The 19,432-nt window shown below is 36.6% G+C and overlaps 1 protein-coding gene across 5 annotated transcripts in view; it reads left to right on the top strand.

Annotated features, from left to right (window-relative positions):
- mapre3b (microtubule-associated protein, RP/EB family, member 3b) overlaps window positions 1–19,432 on the top strand; it is a 280,639-nt gene that overhangs the window by 104,676 nt on the left and 156,531 nt on the right. Inside the window, exon 1 of one of the 5 annotated variants that reach the window (XM_028797356.2) lies at window positions 4,819–4,836. The exons of the other annotated variants lie outside the window; for them this stretch is intronic. The gene's annotated coding sequence lies outside the window, so the exon portion shown is untranslated. Of the gene's footprint in view, window positions 1–4,818; window positions 4,837–19,432 lie in introns of those variants that run through there. 5 annotated transcript variants of the gene reach the window in all.

Genomic DNA, 19,432 nt, shown 5'->3' with positions numbered 1-19,432 from the left:
GTTCATAGTAATGATGTCTTGATTTAAAAATGAGTTGTTCAGTTTCTTTGGTTGTTAATAGGTTGAGCTTTTAATGCAGAGCCTGTCTTTTCCTATGAAGAGCCTCACTTGGACACCTGGCATGTTCTTAATCTATTCTTGTAGTTTCGCTTGTTAGCTCTGATACCTTCTTGGTTTCTAATTTATTTCTATGGGAAAGATATGAAATAATCTGTCCTCTTAAGAAGGCCTTCAGAGTTTCCCAGAGTTTTCCTGCAGAGACCTCTAAGGATGTATTTGTCTCAAGGAAGAAACTGATTTGTTTTGATATAAATTCTGTACCGTTCTCGTCTGCTAATAGAAGAGGGTTAAGGCGCCATCTGTGAGATGAGTATGTGGGACGAAATGATTTTAGCTCCGAGATCAGAGGGGCATGGTCAGAAATAACAATAGCGTCGTACTTGCAAGATTTAATAGTAGGCAAAAAATTATTATCTATAAATAAATAATCAATTCTTTAGTAGCAGTGATGCACTGGTGAGTAGAAGGAATATGTTCTTGAGTTTGAGTTTAGAAACCTCCAGGGGGTCTGATAAGTTTTGTTCAGTTAAAAACTGTGTAGTTATCTTTGCAGTGTTAGATCGACATCTCTCTAAGAGTGGATTTAAAACACAATTAAAGTCCCCAGCCATTATAATTTTATGAGTGTTCACATTGGGAATGGATGCAAATACATTTTGAATGAGTTCCTTATCATCGACATTGGGTGCATAAACATTTGTCAAAATCACTTTACAGTTAAATAAATTGCCCATGACAATCACATACCTCCCTTCAGGATCAGATACTACATCTGATACCACAAATGTATGTATGAGAATTCCCACACCTCTAGTTTTCTTTGTAAAGCTGGAATGGAACATTTGGCCAGTACAGTCTTTTTGCAGCCAGAACTGATCCTTGCTTAGTAAGTGGATCTCCTGTAAAAATACTATTTTAGGGTTTAGACCTGTTAGGTGAGAGAATACTTTCTTTCTCTTTAATTTGCGATTCAGGCGTTTTTAACATTCCAGCTCACAAAGTTAACTGTCCCATCATGGAGACATTGATTCTGAATTTTTGATGTCATTTTGTAGTCTTAACTAGAAGTGAGACAGCTTTAACCTTAATTTCCAATTTTCTCACAAGTTATTGCCATGCAGCCTATTGTTACGTTGGTAGTTAAAATTATAAGGATTTAAAGGTTAGATAGACTCTTTCTTTCACCCCCCTTATCCCCCCACCCCCCCCCATTTTGCCTCCCCACGTGAGGCTGGACCCTACTTCACAAAGTCCCAGTCCTCTGACATACCTAGAGACAAAGCACGTCCAAAACAAAATAAGCACCCGAGCAGCAGCGTTTGAGGATTTAAAAGTAGAGATATCTATTGCCGATAAAGTCTAAATACTATAAGCATCTATATATATAATCCACTAAGCCGACAGGGCAAGCAAGACAACCATGGGATACGCACGACATAGACACGCCTGCTAACTCACAGAGACCCGCCCACCAACGCTAAGACCATGGGATACGACGACAACTCACATAGCCACGCCCACCAACTCTAAGAATTCACTAAGTCCATGGCAAGCAAGACGCACGCAAGTCAGAGCCACGCCCGCCAACTCACAGAGCCCCGCCCACCAACAATTCGAGCGAGAGCGAAAGCATTTGCCAAGAATGTTTTCATTAATCATGAAGGTTCGAAGATGATCACATACCGTCGTAGTACCGATCATAAACGATGACGACTGACGATCCGGCGCCGTTATTCCCATGACCCGCCGGGCAGCCGACCAGGGAAACCAAAGTCTTTGGGTTCCGGGGGGAGTATAGTTGCAAAGCTGAAACTTAAAGGAATTGACGGAAGGGCACCACCAGGTGTGGAGCCTTTCGCTTCATTTGACTCAACACAGGAAACCTCACCCGGCCCGGACACGGAGAGGACTGACAGATTGATAGCTCTTTCTCCATTCTGTGGGTGGTGGTGCATGGCCGTTCTTAGTTGGTGGAGCAATTTGTCTGGTTAATTTCGATAACGAATGAAACTCCCTCCTGCTAAATAGTTTTGCGACCCCAAGTGGTCGGCTTCCAACTTCTTAGAGGGACAAGTGGCAAGGAATTCCCAGGCAGTGCGGGTATTACGCTCGCACTGATTAAGTTCTTGCCCTTTGTACACACCCTTCATCGCTACTACCATGGTCGGGTGACTTGGTGGATTATATATAGAAAAGCAGCCAGAACCGCAAAGAACAATGAAACGTCAACGTGGCTCAGAGTTGCATGTGGACTGTAGCAGAGACGAAAGCGACTGAGGCGGTGTTTGGAAAATGAAACTTCAACGTGACTCACAGGTGCATGTGGACTTGTACACAGACGAAAGCGACTCAGGTGAGGAGTTGGGGGCGGGCACATGAGCAGGCAGTGCGTACTGAACGATGACTAAGAGATGACTAAGAAATCAGCAGACTAGAATGGCGGGGCGGAATGGGCGTCCTTACCCTTTCCCCCCCATTCCGCCCTCCGCGCCCGAGCACCGTCCAGCCCCGTCCCTCGCTCTGGGAGGTGGAGGTGCGAAAGCGGTCCTACAGTTTTCAGTCACGGACAATTGAATGTTTTCCTCCCCAGAGTTCCATCTTTTCATTCACCTACAGTCGTATCCTCAAACCCACCCCATTTGGACAACTGTGTCTTTCAGGAAGTGTTCACCCATCAATACATAATTATGCGGCATATGCTACGCCGCGGGTTGGCTAGTAAAATATAATCTTCAACAGTCTTGAAATATTAAGACAGTAAACCCAGGGAATGGTGGTAAAAAGTGGCCCTGGATAAGCATAGTAAACCCTAATGCAATAATAACAATAACAATAAACCAAGGGTATGATGTTAAACAGTCTCCTTTAGAATAGTTAAAAAAAAAAAAAAAAAAACTACTTTAATTTCTTCCGCACATACGCCTATAATTAATAATAAATAATGAAAATACATTTTATTTATATAGCGCCTTTCCCATGCTCAATGCACTTCACAGAGTTTAAGAAAGAACAGCAGGGTATACAGTATATAGCATCGTACTAAACCAGATAAATAAATAAAGAAGATTAAGACAGTAAATTCAGGGAAAAAAGCCTAACAGACAACGTAATTGATGGCATAGCACACATAATTGATGGCATAGCACACACACATACAGGTTACATGAGTATCTTGACATAGAGGTAAACTGAGAGGAGGGTAGTAAAGTCAAGTAGAGCTAAAAGCCTTCCTGAACAGATGAGTTTTGAGTTGTTTTTTAAAAGAATTCATGGCGTCAGCTGACCTGATTAATTTCGGTAGGTCATTTCAGAGTCTGTGTGCTATACAGCTGAAATCCTTGTCACCCATGAAGTGTAGAGTAGTGTCGGGCACAATAAGATTTCCAGAATCAGAGGACCTTAGTGGGTGGGCAGACACATAGTGATGGAGAAGGTCACTGATGTAGTTTGGCGCAAGGTCATTTAAGGCTTTGTAGGTTATTAGTAGGATTTTATATTCGATTCTGTAAGACACAAGGAGCCAGTGAAGGTGGAGCAGGATGGGTGTTATGTGCTCGCTGCTGCTGGTTCGAGTAAGGACTCTTGCAGCCAAGTTTTGAATGATAATTGTAATTAAAACATAAACAAAAGTGTCAGAGAAGAGAAAAGGATGTATAATTATGGTACCCGTATCATTACAAGCGGATCAGACAGCAGATAATATCTTCTTGCCATGACGTGACAGGCGGCGACTCACTATGGGGATCAGCTTTCTTAACTCCTTTTCTGCTTCCTCCTTGGTGGAGAAGATGTAATATTTGTCTTGAATATCCACTTTCAGTTTGGCAGTATCTGATATTGGCTTTCCGTAACCGCTGTTTAATGTTGTAAAAAGCTGCACGTTTAGCAGCTGTTGAGGGTGAGAAATCAGGGAAAATAGTAATGTGGTTATTTTCAAATATAATCTCTTGTTTCTGTCTGAGAAGTGCCATTACATTAAGCTTAAATTGTAATCTCTAGAAGCGGACAATTGAAGTCCTAGGTTTAGAGGTATTTGATCTATGTATACGATAAGCTGCTGCTATCTTGGTATCTGATTTAAAGTCCTCTCCAATTATTTTTGAGAATAGTTCAGCTACGAGTTTCACTGGGTTTGGACTTTCACGATTCTCAGGTAGACCTTTGATTCTAATATTATTCCTTCTGCATCCATCTTCCAGAGCCGCAAGTCTGTCTTGGAATTCGCAGCTGTAGCTTTTCCATCGGCAGTAGATACAAAATGTTTCGCTGTTTCAGTTCGAGTCGTGAATGTCTGCTTAACGCCTTCCAGCTGATCGGCAAGTTCTCTCAGTTTAGATGCATTTTCCTGAATGTGTTCCTTATTTTCCCAGCATACTTTTAAAGGTTGCATCAAAACTATCATATATAGGTTTTTCCAAGTCTTTATTAGCGTGCCGCAGCCCTTGCAGCTCCAGCCGCAGCTTCTCGTTTGTCTTGAGCAAGCCATTTATTTCTTTCTTCATATTTTTCTGAATGTCTTTCTTGAGCTCATTTATGGCCGTGGCCAATGTTGCGATCATTTCCTTCAGTTCAGACAAATCATTTCGGCTTTCGTGCTCCGCAGGTGAAGTGGCAACCCCAGTTACAGCCGATGCCTTCAGCTCGCGAGGAGTAGATGAAAGCACGGACTGCAAGACCATTTCTAGTTTCAAGTGATCTTCTGGAATTGGTGAGCTATTGTGACCTGCATCACTTGCACCTTCCTGGGAAGTCTGTGCTTTCGCCTGTCTGTTCCAGGTCAGTCTCTGAAAGGCCATACCTTGCACTTGGGCTTGATGCCTGTCTAGACTTGGGTGTAGCTTTAAGTTTATTTTCCATTTCTTTCTGACCCCCTTTCTTGTTACTCATGTTTATATACTGTAGTAGAAACTCCTCGGGTTGGGTAAATTCAGTATACCTTGGGATAATAAGAAATAAGAGAGAAAATAAAGCAGCTGAAACGGAGCTCCGCTTCAGACGTCAATCTCCCATAACGGACAAGACCAAAAAAACCCCAAGATTGTTCAGTATCATGGTTTAGGGGAAGGCTACAATAAGCTATCTCAGAGGTTTAAACTGTAAGGAATGTAATCAGGAAATGAAAGGCCACAGGCACAGTTGCTGTTAAACCCAATTCTGGCAGGCCCTGAAAGATACAGGAGCGGCATTTGCGCAGGATTGTGAGAATGGTTACAGACAACCCTCAGATCACCTCCAAAGACCTGCAAGAACATCTTGCTGCAGATGGTGTATCTGTATATCGTTCTACAATTCAGTGCAATTTGCACAAAGAACATCTGTATGGCAGGGTGATGAGAAAGAAGCCCTTTCTGCACTCATACCACAAACATGGTCACTTGTTGTAGACAAGCCAGATTAATTTTGGAAAAGTGCTTTGGACTGATGAGACAAAAAATGAGTTATTTGGTTATATGAAAAAGCGCTTTGCATGACGGAAGAAGAACACCGCATTCCAAGAAAAACACCTGCTACCTACTGTCAAATTTGGTGGAGGTTCCATCATACTGTGGGGCTGTGTGGCTAGTTCAGGGACTGTGGCCCTTGTTAAAGTCGAGGGTCGGATGAATTCAACCCAGTATCAACAAATTCTTCAGGATAATGTTCAAGCATCAGTCACAAAGTTTAAGTTACGCAGGGGTTGGATATTCCAATAAGACAATGACCCAAAACACAGTTCGAAATCTACAAAGGCATTCATGCAGAGGGAGAAGTACAATGTTCTGGATTGGCCGTCACAGTCCCCTGACTTGAATATCATCGAAAATCTATGGGATGATTTGAAGGCTATAGGAGACGTCTAGAGGCTGTTATATGTGCAAAAGGAGGCTCAACTCAGTATTGATGCAGTATCTCTGTTGGGGTGCCCAAATGTATGCACCTGTCTAATTTTGTTATGATGCATATTGCATATTTTCTGTTAATCCAATAAACTTAATGTCACTGCTGAAATACTACTGTTTCCGTGAGGAATGTCATATATTAAAAGGAAATTGCTACTTTTAAAGCTCAGCCAATGATAAACAAAAATCCAAAGAATTAAGAGGGGTTCCCAAACTTTTTCATATGACTGTAATGATTGATTCCCCAGTACCACAACCTCTCCCCGGTGAATGGTTTTGAAATGGCCAGTTGGCACTCCTCATGCCTGCCTACCACCTCAAAGTTTTCAAAGATACCGACCAGCTCCACAAGGTCCTGAAAATGGGTTGGCACCTGTCTCTACCTGATTTTGATTCTTATTCATGCTAACTCCTATGTGCTAAGACTTGTTTAATTATGTAAACCTTTTTACACACAACTTCCTTCTTAGTAAGAATATTCACATACTTAATATACTTTGCTGCTAATTATTTACTTATTCACCTGCCAGTTTCTACTGCTGTTTGCTCTTGCTTGGTGTTACTTCTCTAGATAGTGACCACCTAAATTGCATTTAACACTAGAATCCCTGAAGCCTTTGAAAAAACTCGTAATCCCGGGCCACCTTAAATTCCTTCACACCTCTCCATCAGCATTTTTTGTTTTGCAAATGTGTCAGTCAGCACAAGCATCAAGTAGCCTGCTATCCCATCTTACCACCAATGGAGCTGAAGTCAGTCACAAAATTCTCAGAACTCAAGTGTGTTTATCTGGCCGTGAGGTGCCTGGAGTTGTAGAGGGTACATAATAAATTGTTTTTTGGAATACATACAGTTCATGTGTGTTCCGTGTCTATAATGATCTGTGTAACTGTACGATGACAGGAAATGCGAAGCAAAAAATGCTGAACACATACGCTGATGGAGAGGTGCGAAAGAATTTAAGGTGGTGCAGAATTATGACTTTTTTCATAGGCTTCAGAAATTCTAATGTTAATATACAGTAAATGCATTCTTCCTTGCACATTTATACATTTTCTAAAGTGAACCTGTAGGACAGAGCTGGATATGTCAATATTTCTTTAAATCTTGCATTAAACATACTAAATAAACCATACACAACTCTTTAAGTTATAAGGCAGAGAGTAGTAAAGCAGTTAAGACATCTTACTAACCTATAAAATGACTTGTCTTCACCATATTGATGCAATTCTTGTTCCATAAGTCAAGACTAAATCTTCCTTTTTGTACCGTTTCCACTTTTCCATTACCTGAAAATGATCATGTCTGATTTTTTTTCCTTGTTTCAGAATAAAAAATGGTTATGCAAAATAAAAAGTGAACTTTTTAAAAAAGAACTAAAATCACTATCAGTTTATCACAGTGCTGCTTGTAGCATTTTCAGGGCCTTTAATATCTCAGCATATTAATTTTAAAATTTTCATTTTAGATGTATTAGGATAGATAATCTATACTCGTATTATTTATTTTAAAAAACAGATGATAATTTTACTAATCATTTTGCCTGAGACGACTATCATATAGAATGTTTATATAGTATATTCATGCCGTAGTTTGAGATCATATTTTAGCTTGCTCTTTGTAAGTAGCTGTAATATATTACAGGCTTGGAAATAATTTTTCTTTAACATTAATAAATAAACTATTTTGAAAATAATGCATATTTTTAAATTAGTTTACCTGAAGCATTTTCTAATCAGACACTGTTACAGATGTTATTTGCTGTTGTGAATGAGAGTTTCAAGCCTTGTGTATAACTTAACAGTCATCAGGGTATTGCTTTCTTGTCATTACAGACTCTTTTTCTTAATCATTATATATACATAAGTTTGTTTTCTGTATGTTCAGTGATACTCTTTAATTCAAAATAAAAGACCTATTTATGTTATGTCTGTGTTTCATTGTATGTATGCATAGTATAGCATAGTATATATACCGGTGAAACTAACCAATCTTTGGAATGTCAAGCCAGAATACCTGGAGATAAACCCATTTAGTTATGGAGAAATTTTTGCATATTCCATACAAACAGTACTCAGACAGGAGATTCATTTGAATTTATATGGGATAGGCTCCAGCTTCCCTGCAACCCTGCTTAGGATAAACAGGTTTGAAAGATGGATGGACGTAAAACCAACTATCCAAGCCACATTTTACATACTTTATCCCATTCCCATCCTTTCTGTATGCCTTTGTTAAGAATGTCTGAACTGTTTGCATTCCTTTTTTTATAAAAGTATATCGACCAAGTTTATAGCACGCTTACATATTTAAACTATGACTTTTAATTTGAAGTGGAAAATGTCCATAAGTACAAAGCTTCACTCTCACTTTAAAATGATTCATGCCATATAAGCATGCCATTATTTTCCAAATGGCTTCTTGCTCAGCATTACTTCTTTTTAAAAGTAATGCTTGTTTGCTTACCCACATAGAGCTTTCACAACATTTATATAGCACTGGTATTGTATATTGGTGGTTTGACATTTTTCAGCTCTATAGTGGCTGCTCTAATATTGTCCTTTTTCATTCACTCTTCATTCAGTAAATAATTATTTTCTTTCCAAATGCAGAACATTTAATATTTACAATTTATGATGTTTCCAAAGTAGATGGACTGCATTGTGAAACTGGAGTGATGGAACACAAAACACTTTGTGAGTTTTTTTTTTTTTTTCCAAATTAGCTTAAAATTTATTCAATCTGTGAAAAGGGCATTCTTTTTTATATCCCTTATTTATGATACGATCTCCTGTTATACTAAGAATTCCACATATAAATATAATATGAGATTTATTGCTTTAAAATTTTCCAGTGTATTAATTGAGGTTGCACAGAGGGCATGTTATTTTTTATATGAATGTCTCCTGCATTTTTCAGATATCAGCATTATAAGCTTTAATATAAATAAGTGGTATGAGTTTACAAAGCTTTTTACTCAAATATAGTGCATTTATTTATAATAAAGATAATTGTTGTTAGTGTTTATTTTGAAGAGGTATTCCAGCTTAAGGAAGAATAAACTTCCACAGAGATCATAAGACCATTTAGTATCAGAACAGATAATCTTACTAAAAAAATCTCACACTTCAGAGATTATTTTAATCTGTTATTCCACAGAAAGCCCTAGTTTCATTACGCCTGTCCCCAGATGTAAATAGGTAGGACCCAAGAAATACCAGTCTTCACTGTCAACATCATAATATGCTGCAGTAAGTCACAATGTAAGTCACAATGTAAGTCACAGCAAGACTGTTTTGTTCAGTTCATGTAAAATGTCTACCAAATTAAAATAACAAGAGTTTTCACAGTTTAAGCTATTTGAGACTAGAGTTCAAGTATATTTCCTTATTACTACCTTTCTGTCTGGCTTGGGAATCCAATTAAATTCCATTCAAACAGTACACTTACGTTTTGAATAAAATTGAACAAAAGACAATTACTTGCTCATCTTCCCATTTGAGAACATGCTTTAAGAGTAAGATTTAGTATATATATAGTATTAATACATTATAAGCTTACATTCAAATGTATGTAATGTATATGCGACTTTAACAATAAATGTCAGGTTTAAGCAGAGAGTAACAGATGGATACAGGACTTTTATCAGATTTAGTAATTTATATTTGAATATTTAATATAGAGAAATATGCATTGTATAAATACTGAGGTATAATTTAAAATGCTGTAGGTTACATTTATGTTACTGTATAAGATAAATAACTATTAACTCTCAATTAATATTTTTTCAGAGAACTATTTTTTAAGAAACCTTCAAATATTCATCACGTTGTCAATAGTATTGTAAATAAGTAAAAGATTATGAGCCTAGTTTGGTTCGTAATACTTAAAGTTTTATTGCAGTCCTAGAGTAATAAATGTTTCAACTAGTGGGTAAAAATTGGAAGGTTTGACAGTATTTTAGCACTGCATTACAATAAAAGAAATACTCGACCCAAAAATACTTTTTTTTATATCTGTTACTTGCCCTGTGTTATTTGCAGTGATGGCAGAGAAAAAAAATAATTTCACTTTTTCATGGCGAACATACTGTGGATCAGAAGATGTATGATATAATGGTCTTCAGAAGTGGCCAGCTGAGGCAACAATACTGAAAGCAGCAAGCAGTATTAAAACATCCATGAAAAAAATCTCAAGTTACTTCTGTTACATAATCCATATGTACACTATAGTGACAACATTCAAATGATTTTGATAAAATATTGTTAAATAAATACTTCTGGAAAATCAGTGGTGCACCAACAGGAAACATGTTCAGATTGGATCAGTATTTTGAATTGAAGACCTGCCTCTCACACCCATTCATTAGTCATCAGTTCTGTCTTTAATTCAAAAGCTTTTATCAACATAGTAATTATGTTAATGATGCTACCCTGGAATGAGTTGATTAGGTCTTTGACATGAACCACTACTTGCTAAATATGATATGTCCTGATTTACAGGTTTATATTATAATCTCAAAGTGTGTACATGTTCCTTTAACTGCAAGTGATATTGCATGGGAGTCAAATTCTCATTGCTGTACTGTATGTGTGACAAGATAGATGGAATCCATCACACAATACAGGCAGTTGTACTACTTTAATTGCCCTTTCATTATGCATAGTAAGTTTGTGCATATAGAATATCTTAAGATTCACCTCTGCGTGAAATACAGTATATGCAGAATTTGCAGAATTTCTTATTGTTCTAATGACTCGTGTGTGCCACGTCTTCAGATGTCATTCATATGGGTGATTTTAATATACACTTTGATAATTCAACTGACAGTGAGTTTTAATGAAATACTTTTACTGTTTTAATTTAACTCATTATGTGAATTTTTCAACTCATAACAAAGGTCATATTTTAGATTTAGCCTGCTGCTCTGGTATTATACCCCATAGTCTCCTCTCTATTGAATTACCTTTTCTGATCATAAAAAAGATTATGTTTGATATAGTCTACCTGTTAGTAAATCAAAGGTTCATAATGTTATTACATTTCGTAATGTTAAGCATGTAGATCTGGAGAATATTAATGGTTTACTTAACCTAAAGCCTGTTTTTCCTCATACTGTCACTCCATTAGAATTAATAGAATATTATAATGCTGTTCTGTATTCTACTTTCAATATGTTGGCTCCCTTAAAAACACTTAATGTTTCACTTACTCATACTGCTCCCTGGTTTACATCTGATCTCCACCAGCTCAAAACTATGGGCCAGTGATTAGAGTGTCTGTTTACAAAAACTGGTCTTGTTTTACATAGGGAAATGTACTTAGATCATATGTTATGTTATACTACAGAAATCCTCTTTCTGTTGCAAAAGTGTGTATTATTCCAACATTATTAGTACAGGAGGGAATAATGATAGAGCTGTTTTTACTACAGTGAATAAGCTAATTGCACTACCAGAAAACGTTGTCCACCATAACTTCACTGCTAAACCTTGTGACTTTTTGGACTTCTTCAATTCCAAGATTAGGGTGACTCACCAGTCACTTGCATCTCATATCCTTGTACAAAATGACATTATTTCCCATATTCCCTTACTAAATACCTTATTTTAGAATTCAGTCCACCAACTGAAAATGTTATTTTCTGAGTTTATTACAAAATCCAAATCCTCTACTTCTCAGCTGGATTCAATACCTACTAGTTTTGTTAGGTTCAGCTTGCCATATTTTTCTCTGATAAATCCTCCTTGAATTTCTTCCAAGACATACAGTGCATCCGGAAAAATATTCACAGCGCATCACTTTTTCCACATTTTGTTATGTTACAGCCTTATTCCAAAATGGATTAAATTCATTTTTTTACTCAGAATTCTACACATAACACCCCATAATGACAACATGAAAAAAGTTTACTTGAGGTTTTTGCAAATTTATTAAAAATAAAAAAATTGAGAAAGCACATGTACATAAGTATTCACAGCCTTTGCCATGAAGCTCAAAATTGAGCTCAGGTGCATCCTGTTTTCCCTGATCATCCTCGAGATGTTTCTGCAGCTTAATTGGAGTCCACCTGTGGTAAATTCAGTTGATTGGACATGATTTGGAAAGGCACACACCTGTCTATATAAGGTCCCACAGCATGACAGTTCATGTCAGAGCACAAAGCAAGCATGAAGTCAAAGGAATTGTCTGTAGACCTCTGAGACAGGATTGTCTCGAGGCACAAATCTGGGGAAGGTTACAGAAAAATTTCTGCTGCTTTAAAGGTCCCAATGAGCACAGTGGCCTCCATCATCCATAAGTGGAAGAAGTTCGAAACCACCAGGACTCTTCTTAGGGCTGGCCGGCCATCTAAACTGAGCGATCGGGGAAGAAGGGCCTTAGTCAGGGAGGTGACCAAGAACCAGATGGTCACTCTGTCAGAGCTCCAGAGGTCCTCTGTGGAGAGAGGAGAACCTTCCAGAAGGACAACCATCTCTGCAGCAATCCACCAATCAAGCCTGTATGGTAGAGTGGCCAGAGAGAAGCCACTCCTTAGTAAAAGGCACATGGCAGCCCGCTGGAGTTTGCCAAAAGGCACCTGAAGGACTCTCAGATCATGAGAAAGAAAATTCACTGGTCTGATGAGACAAAGATTGAACTCTTTGGTGTGAATGCCAGGCGTCACGTTTGGAGGAAACCAGGCACCGCTCATCACCAGGCCAATACCACCCCTACAGTGAAGCATGGTGGTGGCAGCATCATGCTGTGGGGATGTTTTTCAGTGGCAGGAACTCGAAGAAGGTCAGGATAAAGGGAAATATGACTGCAGCAATGTACAGAGACATCTTGGATGAAAACCTGCTCCAGAGCACTCTTGACCTCAGACTGGAGCGACGGTTCATCTTTCAGCAGGACAACGACCCTAAGCACACAGCCAAGATATCAAAGGAGTGGCTTCAGGACAACTCTGTGAATGTCCTTGAGTGGCCCAGCCAGAGCCCAGACTTGAATCCGATTGAACATCTCTGGAGAGATCTTAAAATGGCTGTGCACCGACGCTTCCCATCCAACCTGATGGAGCTTCAGAGGTGCTGCAAAGAGGAATGGGTGAAACTGGCCATGGATAGGTGTGCCAAGCTTGTGGCATTATATTCAAAAAGACTTGAGGCTGTAATTGCTGCCAAAGGTGCATCGACAAAGTATTGAGTAAAGGCTGTGAATACTTATGTACATGTGATTTCTCAGTTTTTTTATTTGTAATAAATTTGCGAAAACCTCAAGTAAACTTTTTTCACGTTGTCATTATGGGGTGTTGTGTGTAGAATTCTGAGGAAAAAAATGAATTTAATTCATTTTGGAATAAGGCTGTAACATAACAAAATGTGGAAAAAGTGATGCGCTGTGAATACTCTCCGGATGCACTGTAGTACTGAAACTGCATTGGTTAGAATTAGAAATGATGATCTCCAGGCAGCAGACATGGGACATTTACACAATTCTTATACTTCTGGATCTCAATTCAGCATTTGATCCTGACATCCTATCAAATACTTTTGGAACGTTTAGCCAGTTTTGGAGTTTCTGGCTTTGTGTATCAATTGTTTTCCCTTATCTTACTGATATAAGACAGTTTGTTCAGGTGCAGGGCTTTAGGTCGGAGAGTACAGTGGTTACACAGGGAGTTCCACATGGCTTGGCGCTGGAGCCACTTCTTTTCCTTATTCACATTTTTCCTATAGGTAATATATTTCGGCATCATGGTATTCAATTTCACTGTTACACTGATGATATGCAGCTTTATTTATTCACTGAATTTTCCTCTTTCCTTCCTCCTAATATTCTTACTGTTTGCTTCTAGGGCATAAAGTTATGCATAATTTTCTTCGGTTAAACAGTAATAAAACAGAAGTACTCCTTGTTGTTACTAAATCTGTACTTGCTAAGGCTAACAACTCTCTAATATTGATAAACAATACATATACAAATATCTCCTCCCAGTTCAAGAGACTGGGTGACATTCTGGGTAGTACCCTTTCTTTTTCATATCATATAAATATTGTTTCTAGGATTGCTTTTTTTCCATCTTCAAAATATTTGTAGACTTCGTCCAGTTTTGACAAAACATAGCACTGAAGTTTTGATTAATGCCTTGTTATCTCACATATAGACTACTGTAATGGCATTTTATCTGGCATCCCTAAAAATTGTCTCCATCGTTTACAGTTATGCAAAATTTTGCTACTAGGATGATCACTTGTTCTAAGTTCACTGAACATATGAAACAGATTCTTTTCCAACTTCATTGCTTCCTTATTTACTAATGTATACAATATAAAATACTGCTCTTAACATTTATATTTATTGTATACTACCATATACAATATAAAATACTGCTGTTAATATTTAAGTTCTTTACAGTCTTGCTGTTCCCTATCTCAGTGAACATTTACAGACTTATACCCCTTCCTGTACTCTCAGATTCTCATTTGCTCATATTCACCACCTAGATTCAGTAATAAAATTTAATACTATTCTTAAAATACACCTTTTATAATTTGTCAATAAATTTGCTGTAACTTTGTTACTTCTTTCTTACTGTATTGCTGTCAGTTTTCTGTTCCTATGTATATTTTATTGTTGTTTAATTTTTGCAAGTTGACCTTGAGTGTTTAGAAAGGCTCCCAAAAATAAAATGTAGTATTATTATTATTAGCTTGTGCAGAAAAATTAGAGACATATTTATTTGCTGACTCTTCCATTTGAAAGAGACTGTGAAGAGTCCACAGCTATAAAGATGAAAGGCTGTTATTTCTCATTGGGCAGAAAGCTTTTCAACTGCAATAAACAAGTAGTAATAAGCTATTCTTGGAAATAATTTACCAGTATGACCAAATTAGGTTATAATCAGAAAGGTAAACTGTGTTTCGTGTAATGCAAAATATGATTGGGGACATTTAAAATTTTCACTTTTTTCATATATCCTGATAGATGGCCAAACCATACAAATGTAGGAATGTCTTTTGCCATCCTGACTTAGATGTCAGTTTCTTCAGGCTTATGTTAGTGTTAATGCATGCTATCTTTCTGAATGATTAAGTACCCTCCCCTTGGTTCTGTTTTATAAGCTTTAGGTTAGCATGTCAATAAGATACAATTCTAAGCCAAAAATTAGTGAATTTTTTGTATTTGTGCAATTTTTAAGGGACCCACTCAAAGTAACTATTAATGGAGGAATTACAACAGTAGAGAATAGGGTTTACAGCAAAATAGGGTGAAACTAACAAAACATAATCCTTCATGACCAAAACAGTAACAGAAACTGTCTACCTTGTTGTGTGGCTGGTCCACGTACCCATATATAACATACTCCTACTGGTACCCTTTAACAATCACTCATCTTCTGTCCTTTCTGGTTTGCCTTCCTTCCAGTGGTTTGTGGACTGATGGGTGCTTTTAAGACATGGTCCATTACTGTTTCTGGCTACATCCTGGGAACTACTTCTAGGGTCTCGGGTGTCTTAAGAAAGCCCTGGAACTTACTTTAAGGAGTTCTTCCTAATGGTCCGTGATACTTCTGCAGTTATGGTATTTGGCTGCTATATACAAGTCCATGGTGAGCTCCATACAGGATGAGCTCAGTCATAATGTGATGTAGCTCCATGCTGCAACCTAAGAACTTGGGGACTCCCAGTAATTTAATTGGAATTCTCCCTGCCCTGAACTATTTCATCTATAGCTTGTAGTGTTTGAACTAGAATGAATGTTGAGGGGTCAGTTTTAGTCCAGTTTTGTATTTTCAGAGGGAGGGGAAAAGTCTCTAGGCATTTGAAAATTATTTGTTTTAGTCTGACCTAGTGGTAACATGTTTTCTTGAAAAATCATTCTTTATAACTTTTGAAACAATACTTAAAGCTTATTTTAAACATGTTTAAAATGGTTGTAACAAGTACAAGTAAGCACTTGTAAAATATAGCCTAAATTGTAACTTGACAAGAATCAGTTTAACTCTTTCAAAACATCCGAAAATGTCACCAAATAAATATAAACAGTTCAAAATCTTTAAAACTTTTTAAGTCAGATTGGCAAGGGTGCTGTACCATGTTAGCCATTATGAATGTAGTGAGAAGTCAAGCAAAATGTCACCTTTTATTGGCTAACTAAAAAGGTTACAATATGCAAGCTTTCGAGGCAAGATGTAGTTTATAAAGGGATTTAAAAATATTTCTTAAGAATCAACTACTTTTCAAATCTCCATATAGCTTTTTTCTTAAACTGTCAGTAGAATTCTTTAAACAGTACTATAGTTCAGTTATTACTTATTGAAATCTACCCATGTAAGGGTCTATATCTGCTGCCTGATTTGCAAAGAGTATATTGCAAAGTACAATTTAGTTACATTTTCAATGAAAGCAAATTCCTTTTTCAACCTTGTTGTCTGTTATGGAACCATTTATTACCAGGTCATTCCATATCAAATCAACTGATTTTCCAGAAATGCCACATACTTCGATCTCAAAAAATTCTGAACAAAATACCATATGTACCCACGTTATCAAATATACAGTCTGTAAAATTATTCTATGTAAGATCAATACTTTTCAAGATACAGCCAATTTTGTGAGGGGATTGGGTTGTCAAATTTGACACGGCTTTATTTTTTCATCAAATTCATAAGACCATATCTCAAGAACTAAACCAACTAGCAGGCTCAAATTTTGCATATTGGTACCTTTATGGGTATAATATGCAACAAAATCAAAATATTTGGTCCAGATGACACCACTTGGTAAGAACAGATTTTCAAAAATGGAAAAAAAAATATTTTGCGTCTTTGACTGCCATGTATTAGGCTTTCAGCAAGCATACGTCTAAATGATACACTCAGTTGAAATTTGTTCCATGTTTAGATACCTGCACAGTGCTTTTCAAAAGGTTATAAGCAAACAAGAAACTGCATCAGGGTTTGACTAGCAGAACTCTCAAATGTGAAAAAGTAATATTTGGTCTAATTTACAGACCAACTTAATGTACTGTGGGAATGTCTATACATTTCTAAAATTATTGTTCCTGTATCCTACATTGTCACACTTTCTTAAAAAAACAAGTCTTAACTTTTCTTATGTAAATGTTTCATTTTTATTTTCCATTCTAATCATGGGTTAATGTCATCATTTGTCAGTAATGATAATCGTCAAATTCTTCATCTCTAACTTGGGTATAGGATTAATGGGGAAAAAAATCACCAAAGAAACATTTGGCACAACACATGAACAACAGCTGCTTGATTTATCATTAAATACGACACTAGTTATAATGAAATGTTAACATCTTGGTATTACAGCAGCAGGAATGTGACCCATTTCATTTCTGTTTCAATCGAAGTGCAGAGTGTATGGCATCTTTGTCTTTGAGATGTTTAAGAATAAGATCATTTAAAAAAAATATCTCTTATTGAAATTTGTATGTTAGTCAGACTACTGTTTGATGTATGAATGAAAAATAACTTTATGGTCGTTTTATAATTGTAGATAACTAGTGCAAATCTTCTATATGTGTACAAACAACATATGTATGAGCCCTTTTGTGTTGACAATTGATTGGAGAAGCGTCTATGCTACACATTTGAAAACTAGTTTGCTAAATAGTTGGCCTATATTCAGGTCAGGAATGACATAGTCTAACATGATTACATTTGTTTGCGTTAATAACATTCTCCCAAACTCCATCACTACCAAACCCAATTACTTTTTCATTGGCAACTTTTTTTCTTCACCCGTATTGGATATTAACTACCTTTTGCCAGTATACTTAATAACCATGTATCACTCCATTATCCACATGAGCATATGTTTTTGTGAATATGCAGGGAGCCAGTTGTGTGAATTATTCTTAATATTGTTTCTTCAAAATTCCATGTGGGCAACTGAACATACATGTTCAGTTTTATACAGGTTATCTTGGTATTTAAAGGGTTAAGTGGTGCAGTGATCATTAGGAAATGTGCTGAAACAATGTAAAATTAATTTATCAGCCCACTTTGCTCAAAATGTAACGGCAACCACTGCGAAAGATCTTTTCTGTAATGCAGACTTTTTGTTTTAAGATTGCAGTAGCTATGATGCAATATGAATAAATACTTTATATTTCCATAAGACATTTTTGATTGGAATCTTGCAACTTTCAAGTATTTTTATACTTACTGAGAATTTGCTGGAATTTAAGATAAGATAGAACTTTATTTAGCATTTTACAGAAGCTTTTTAATTAAATAAATACATAAATAGAAAGATAAGTACGTAAATAAATACATAAACACACTGGAGTGACTCTAGAGCAAAAAATTCAAAAGAAAGCTGTTGGTATAAAGGAGCCACTATAATGTTTCATGACACACTTTTGCTGAATATAATTCATTGGCTGAAAAGTACTCAGTGTTTCAGGAAGAGGATGTGCAGAATTGTTCGTAACGGCACTCATTTTTGTTTTAATTCTCTCCTTTGCTGCTACCTCCACGGTGTCCAGAGTGTTTCCTAACTAAGCTTTCACTTTTAATTAACTTGTTGATTTGGTAGGCTTTTTTTGAATATCACTGTGAGGTTTTAATTCAATACTTAATTTCTCAAGGTGGACAAATAAAACCTCACTACAAAATCATGTGTCAATGTGAGTAAATATTTTAGTTCTTTTAGTGGAGAAAGCTATAAAGTTAGTATTATTAATGGGTCTTCAAGTAATTTACCAATGCTTCTTTAAGTAGTGCAGATTGCTCCCTTTTCAATTAAAAAGAAAGAAGTAAGATAGTGTAGCTGATCAAAAATAAAAAAAGGGGCTAAAACACATGATCTGCCTTTCAGAATTTAATTTTCAAGTATTATGTCTTTGTAGTTGCTATAAATTGCCTCTTAGTATCTGTTGTATCTATTGAATCTTTTTTTAAAAAGTATATGGTGTAGGAATGAATTATAATGTAAGCATTGTGAAGATTTTTAAATGTTGACATTTCCAAACGACTCAATTAGTGAATTTTTTTATGGTAAATAGCGAAAATCCATGCTGACACTGGGAAGCATGAAAGCTCTGCAAAACCAGATACAGGACTGAAAAATTTAACCCATGTTCTTAGAGCTGTTAGACAGGATTGATATCAAATATGTTAAGTCAACATAGTGCCTTATTTGAAAACAAAGTGAGGGATTGGGTTGTTACAAGCCAAAATGTATTATTGGGTGAAAGCAATGACTTCTGTATCTCTTTTAGTCTTATCTAACCGAGGCATTCATTTCTCAACATAAACTATAGATTCAATTCTTATAGAATTTTTATTTCAATGTAAAACACGAGCTAAAACAGAAAAATAGGTATACATTCTTTAAGTCAGTTTCTAACTGCATATTATGTGAATCTTCAGTTCTACTTTGATCTTGTGTACCAGATATTAGGCAGTGACCTTGATTTTTAAGTTAGTTTGATCAAAGTCTGATATCAATCCATAGGATGAGGAAGCTTTCTAA

This window comes from Erpetoichthys calabaricus, chromosome 3 (genome assembly GCF_900747795.2).
Source record: "Erpetoichthys calabaricus chromosome 3, fErpCal1.3, whole genome shotgun sequence".
In the NCBI taxonomy this organism is placed as follows: domain Eukaryota; kingdom Metazoa; phylum Chordata; class Cladistia; order Polypteriformes; family Polypteridae; genus Erpetoichthys; species Erpetoichthys calabaricus.
The sequence above is the reverse complement of the archived record's forward strand: the minus strand, read 5'-3'. Positions and strand labels throughout refer to the sequence as shown.